We start from the raw sequence: 7,242 nt of genomic DNA, 5'->3' as shown, positions 1-7,242 counted from the left end.
TAAGCTTTGTGTTATCTGTGTGATTCTTTTAATGTGGAAAGAAAATGTTGTTTAGTGTGGAAAAAATATGCTACTTTAAAAAACTTGAATTTGAATAGAAAAATTAAATAACTTGAATTGTAATTCAAATTGAAAGATAATATATTTGAATCGACATTAAAAAAAAATAGATTTGAAAAAGTGGCATAATAAAAAGTATGATTTGATTCTTTTGTCGCTTTTTAACCAGATCATATTTAATTGGGTATAAAATATGAATTAGGTTAAATGAATTTGATGAGTTAAATATGTCTATTATTAAAAATAAAAATGAGCTTTAGTGACATGACAAGTCAACTAGGAGAGAAGGAGGATTTGAGGTGTTTAGGTACTTTTTGAGGAAAATAGTGATACATGAGTGATTTTATTGTCCTAAATGAAACAAAAATAATTTTTGTAAGAAATTCCTTAAACTTGAATGACTATCCAAAGAATTAACTCAAACATATTCTATGTGTCACATCATAATTCAAGGATAAATTTATTCGTAAAGGGTTCATTCTGACTGAAACAAGGGGCGTGCGTACGTTATCTATAATAAGAAAAAACCTGGCTGCTCTTTTACTATGAAAAATGGGCTATGTTTGTCCTAAGGTATACTTTTTAAACAAGTATACAATCATACTTTAGAGCTATATTTAGCTCTTACATGTTAATAATAGCTATTGTCTTGCCTCTCACATGCTTTCAAGAGAGTGAACATATTTTATGTGCCACGTCATCACTCAAGGATAAATTTATCATTAAAGGGTCATATTTGCTCCTTAACTATCGAAAATAATCTATGTTTGCCCTCGGTTATACTTTTTAAACAAATATATCCGTGCAGTCATACTTTAGAGCTATATTTACCCTTCACCTATTAAAACTTCATTTTCAGCTTTAAAAAGTCACGTGTAGTGCTCTTATTGAACAAAAAAGCTAGCCTCATTTTTATAGAGTTCACTATAAAAAAAATCCATGACATATTTATCTCTCTCTAAAGTGTAAATAGAGTTCACTTTTATTATAGAACGTTCAAAACAGAATGAATTGTTACCAGAAATTAATTTTCTTTTTGAGAAAATAACACGATTTTTGGATAATCCAGAATTAAAACTAAGACACTTCACTACATTCTTTTTTAAATCGTGCAAAAGTGGTTGTTGACACCTAATTTTTTACCTCCTGTAATTTATTTTAGTCATTCAGAGGCCTTGGATACCAAACAGAGTGAAGTATGTATTTTTAGAAGCCAAAATGATTTTATAAAAAATTATTCAGATATATTTTACCATTTTAATTGGTGAAATAATTTATATAAATATTATAAATAATTTATAAATTAATTCACACGTTTTTATACAATTATTCACTTAATTGTCTAAATTGTTAAAATATCAATTTACAAAGTATTTTACTTTGTTTAATGCAAGGTTTCTGGTTAATTAAATAAATTAACCATTTTTACCCCTCAATTCTTGTTTAATCAATTTATTAGAATTTTGTAATCATTAATTAAGTATTTAATTGTGATCAATTCTGAAAATTGCCTATTAAATGGCTGTAATTGAAATATCAATTAATAGCCCAATCATGGACCAATTGAAAGTCAATTTCCATAATTGAGGTCATTATTGCAAAATTATCCTTTTTAAATTGTTGTTTAATTTAAGTGTGACCTTGCATGAGAAGGCCAAACTCATTGGTCTGACTAATCAAGGTCATTTTTGCAAAGTCACTTTAAAATGGCTAATTTGGACCAAATGAGGCTATAATTGAAATAGTCTGGTCTTAAGACTAACTCAATTAAAGGACATATTTGCAAAATTAACTTTCGTTTGTTTAATTAATATTATTTAAGCATGATTAAGTGTCTAAGGTAATTAGTCTTTTCTTAATTTCGGTTAATAATTAAAACAAGTGTCAAAATCTAGCATATATACCCATGTATACACGGATATACATATATACACATATATATCGGTCAAGCCCTTATATTTTAAAATGGGACCGAGGCCTAGTCCAATTTGGACTTGACCCGGCCCACTTCAGCACATATCAGAGGTAATACCCCCTCTTCAATTCATTTTTCTCACACAAACACACCCCATCTCTCATCCTTCCCCCTTTCCTTTGAAAACTCTAGCCGCCATGACATTCTTCATCTCTCTCCCCGTCATCACGCCTAAAAAATGAAATATGGCAAGTGTACGATCCCTTTTCAGCAATTTGCAAGGCCGAGAAGGGGAAACAATAAATGTTTCCACCTTCTCTCACCTAACGCCTCCCCAAACAAGGTACTATATCGCCTTTTTCGCCATTTTTTCTGTATTTTCTATGTCTCAAACGGTAATACTCTGCAAATCCTTAATTGTTTTTGGTTGTTTGTGAATTTCAATCCTTGATTGTTATTGATTCATGAGGAACCAAGAGGATTGACTTGCTTTAGCTTAAATCTGACCCTTTATCCATTCCTATACTCGAATCTAGACCGTTGATGCTCAAGGTGAGACTTGAATCTCACAAATCTGAGCTTGTCCCACATCGATTCGAAGCTAGGGTTTGGGGATTCTATAAATAGGGTCCTAATTTTCATTATTGAACAGACACCGGGGAATTGAAAATATCACTTGCATACTAAAAATCTGAAATACCTAGGGTTTCTAGCAATTTACTTAAGACCTTTAATTTTTCGGATTAAGTTAAAATTTTAAGATTTTTAATCATTGTTCTTTGTTTATTGTGGCTGAGTGTTGGATTTAAGGAGGCAACAAAGCTCTTCCAAGTCCAAATCTCTTCAAAGGCTGCACAAAAAAGAGGTAATTCTCCTTTCCCTTTTGTTTTTTCTGCATTTTTAAGTTTATTTATTTTGTGTTAGTTTTGTTTACTGCTTTTATATGATTTTTGTGTTGATTATGTAGTTTAATATCTCTATACGTGTTAGAATAGTCTGGTTCTGTGTGTGAGTTATATTTGTGCTCAGTTTGATTTAGTTAAAAGGAATAGGATTATGTGAACTAATTTAACTGGTAATTAAGCATGCTAATCAGATCAATAATGCTCTTATGTTTGATAACTAAGCCTTTTTAATATGTTAAATTAGTTTGGTTCAATATGGTTTAAATATGCTGTGTAGGTTAAACCTTGGCCTTAATGGCATGATTAGTTCTAGTTAAGCATGCTTTATGAACCAGTTTGATTCCACCCTATTCAAATAATAAAGTATGATCCTTATATGTTGATTCTGTGTTATCAAGAGTGATATTATATGCTGCTTATTAACTAAATGTGGACCAGTTGATCATGTTTTATGTGCTATTTATAGCTTAAGCTGTCTTAGATAAGCATGACTTTACTGTTGACTCAACTTGTGTGGTTAAGCATGTTCTTTTAAGCCTGTGTCATTTTAAATTTATGTCAAATATGTGTTGTGACCATGAATGTATGCTTGCCCTGTTAAGAGACAGTTGAATTGTCATTTTACAATAACTTCTAGGTGTGGTTTCAAATCTGGCTGCTAAATGAGGGATTAGTTTAAGTTCTTGTATGTCATTTGCTTAATGGATGATCTTGTTGTTGGTTTTATTAATCTGTCACCATGACAAATATCCTCATGCTAGGTAGATGACACTGTAGGGAAAGACTAAGTATGTGAAATCATGTTTGAATCATGTGTTTGACCCTGTTAAGTTGTCCCATAGCCAAAACTGTTACCCTACCTTGTAATAGCTTCTGTTTTTATTTGGCATTCGGAAGCATCATGTTTGGTCTTTATTTAAGCTAAATCATTGTATAGAATGTCTGAGTAACCCTTGTGTCTTGTCTGAGATTGGGAGTTTTGGTTTATTTGACCATGCTATTGGCCTATTATTTACATGACTTAGAAATGCGCAACATGTTAATATAAGCTATCATGTGGTTGCTTGTGTCCAGTTTCCAATTCAAAATGTGTTCATTTATCCTATGTGATCCAAGCATGTGGTAGTATTCTTTAATGCCTCTGTCTATGGTGGCTGTCTATGATCTTGTATTCATAACATTGATAGCAGCATGGACTATGGTCATTTTACATTAGTTCGAACCTGTTTGTACACTTAATGGTACTGTGAATCCCATGTAGTGCTATGTGATCCTTCACTTTGGACTAATAAGTATGTTTAATGAACTTGTTGTATGATCTATCTACTTAATGCATGCTCATATCTTAAAATAACTATGATGTGCTTGCTTAAATGGATCTGTGTATGCATATATGCTCAGAAACTTGCCTGGTGTATTATTCCTCTGTTCAAAACTTGTTGCTGTATTTAACCTAGAATAGGAAATGTGTACAACCTTAAGTATGTTCTCCTTTAAGATCTGTCTTTGCTTAGCTATTTGTTGTATGAAATTGAGTGAGTACACTTGTGTAAACAAACTAGATTTAGTCACTTATGCTTTAGTATAAGAGATTGGTATATCAGTGTATGTACATGGCATATTACCTCCTACTTGGTTGATTGATATGTGAATTTCTGCTAATCTTTAGACCTGCTTTCTCCTTTGTTTTCTTATTGGGCCTTTGCTATATGCTGGGTTTAAACCTTTACTGGGCCTCTGTTTTGTCTAATAAATCCAGTTTGTGTTTGGTTCAATTGGCCCATTTTCTTTGAATGGTTTTGTTTGGACTTGTGAGTTGCTTGATTATTTCATCTTATTTGTTTGCACACTTGCCTGATTTACTCATTTACTCTTACTCAATTATAAGTCTTATGTGTTTTTGGTTTCTTTTATCATTTTATGTGTTTATGTGAAATCATCCTCGGGCCTTTTGGGCCATTCTTGCTGCAAGAAACCAGCTGGGCCTAAGGCCCAGTTTCCCTTCATTTGATCGAGTCCGATGTAATTATGAAAGGGAAGCTAATATTATTGAAGGTCCAATCATGGGTGAAAATGATGAAGGCCCAATTATGGGTAAAAATAGTAACTGGTGGGCTTAGGTAGGCCCACTAGCCTAAACTCTTCTTTATTTTTATTCATATGTGTAAACTTGTATTTGTAAAAAACACTCATAATTATTGAAACCCTAATGAATGTTAGAATTTAGGAGATAATTAGCTGATTTAGGAAAGTCGCCCTAAAAAATGGATTTCTAAAACTCGGCTAAGCCATTTCTAAGTCTAAATCACAACTTTTCAAAAAGGATTCGATTTGTTCTAACTGATCGTGTTAAAGTATAAGAACAAAAAATGGATTTCGATTAAGCTAAGTAAGCTTTTGTTTGAGTTGAAATGAAAAGAACATTTTTTTTAAAACGCTAAGTGACAGACTGCGTTGTGAAACTGTTTTAACTGGGAAATGGACTTAAAAAACAAAATGGACGATGTTATGTTAGACTTGGACTTAAACATTTTCTGAAAAAGACACTGTATTGTGCTTGGAAACCCACATTAAACTTGGACTGAAATAAAATTGTTTTGGACTGCATTTGGACCGAAATTACTTGGATTGGGTTATGATGGTGAAATTAACTTGGACCTGGAAATATTATTGACTTATGGGCTTCAATAACTAAAATGGACCTAATTCAATGAACTTGTATTTCATATGTATATATATATATATATATATATATATATATATATATATATATATATATATATATATATATGTATGTATGTATGTATAAAACAGAGATATACTCCATATTTTGTATATATACGTATAATAAAACCCGTAGGTACTAAACCCATTTTGTTAGGACTAGAATAATAGTGAATCTATTCGGGAGAAATCTCGAGTCTATCCTAGTCCGGCAACAAAGTGAGTTGAACACTTACACGGATTTTCTAAACCAAAACCCCTATTTATAAGGGGACTTTTTTTGCCAATTTTTTTCGAAAATGATGATATGAATAAGAATGATATTTTGCGGAATATTTGAACACTTTAAGCAAATAATTACATAAATCACACATTGAAGCTCGTAGGTCAACCATATTCTACGGATTCTTAATACTAGAGTGCTTAAAACCTTTCCTAGGGGATCACCAGAACCCTTACCTCGAACTATGGTCTGAAAGACTTTTTCTTGTATTTCAAAAACACTTTTAACCCGGTGTTTCTAATTTTCCTTTAAATAAGTCAGGTGGCAACTCTAAAATACTAAAATCCAGTTAGAGCACCAACAACCTGGTAGTAACTTTTATGCCTTAAACCCGCGTAAAAGCGAACCGTAACAGTGGTAATTATATAACTGAATATTATGTGAGATTTAATTTCACTCTTTTCATGTAACATCTTCCTTGTTCAACTTTTCAATAAAATATAAAGCTCAACTTAGATATCCACCACCTCCTAACAAATATAAATGCACCCTCCATCCATTTCAGCTATCGTTTTAGCTCAAAATAATTGTCACTTTAGGAATTCAAGATTAAAGTTGACAATTGTTATCAACCATGCCCTTAACGTTAAAGAAGTAGTTCTTTTTAATATTGTTCAGTTCGTTTTTTTTAATAAATAGTAGTAATTTAATAAATTATACCTTGTATTATTTAGTAAACTGTACCTAATAAAAATTGATTTTGTTGCATAAGGAAAAGATGAAGGAACTGGGGAGAAGAAAGATTAAGGAGCTTTGGAACAACAATTGATTTTGCAGGCTCAACGACATCTTCTGGATAGATAGAGAAATGAGAGTGATTTGGGTGTGGGTAAAAAAATGGGTCGGGCCGGTTTAGGGTTAAAATTTAACAATTTGTTGCTACATTTTATGTATTTACATTTCGTAGCTAGTTTAGGGAAATTCGCTATATTTAAGTTTATTTGAATACACTGTTCAGTTGTATCAAACCTTATTTGATGTCACGTATATTTGAATACAAGCATCCTTAATTTCTTTGAAAACAGGTGTATCAAAATAATTGTATTCCAGTTTATTTATATACACGAAGGAGCAGTGTATTCCAGTGTGTTTATTTATTGATGTATCCTTTTGTTTTGGCTGTATTTGAATGTATTCGAGTTCCGATCAGCAAGGTCGTCGCTGGACGTCGCAAAAGTTGAATGTATTTGACGGTATATTAATGTATTTGAGCTGTCATCGGCTAGTATTCACTGTTATATATAGTGTATTTGGGTGTATCAAACTGATAGGTAATGTCATAGTCCATGTTTTGATGATTGTCAAACTATGAAGAACTAGAATGAGACCCGATCCTCCAGTTGCTCTTTTCGTAC

At 32.0% G+C, this 7,242-nt stretch overlaps 1 long non-coding RNA gene across 1 annotated transcript; it reads left to right on the top strand.

Moving 5' to 3' along the window:
• Positions 1-2,128: 2,128 nt before the first annotated feature.
• On the top strand, positions 2,129-6,909 carry LOC132643654 (uncharacterized). Its single transcript, XR_009583696.1, has 2 exons — positions 2,129-2,318; positions 2,786-6,909. It is a non-coding gene; the product is annotated as an uncharacterized LOC132643654 (long non-coding RNA).
• Positions 6,910-7,242: the final 333 nt, after the last annotated feature.

Source organism: Lycium barbarum, chromosome 6 (assembly GCF_019175385.1).
Source record: "Lycium barbarum isolate Lr01 chromosome 6, ASM1917538v2, whole genome shotgun sequence".
Taxonomy (NCBI): Eukaryota; Viridiplantae; Streptophyta; class Magnoliopsida; order Solanales; family Solanaceae; genus Lycium; species Lycium barbarum.
Note: the sequence above shows the minus strand (reverse complement) of the source record. Positions and strands in the feature narration are given on the sequence as shown.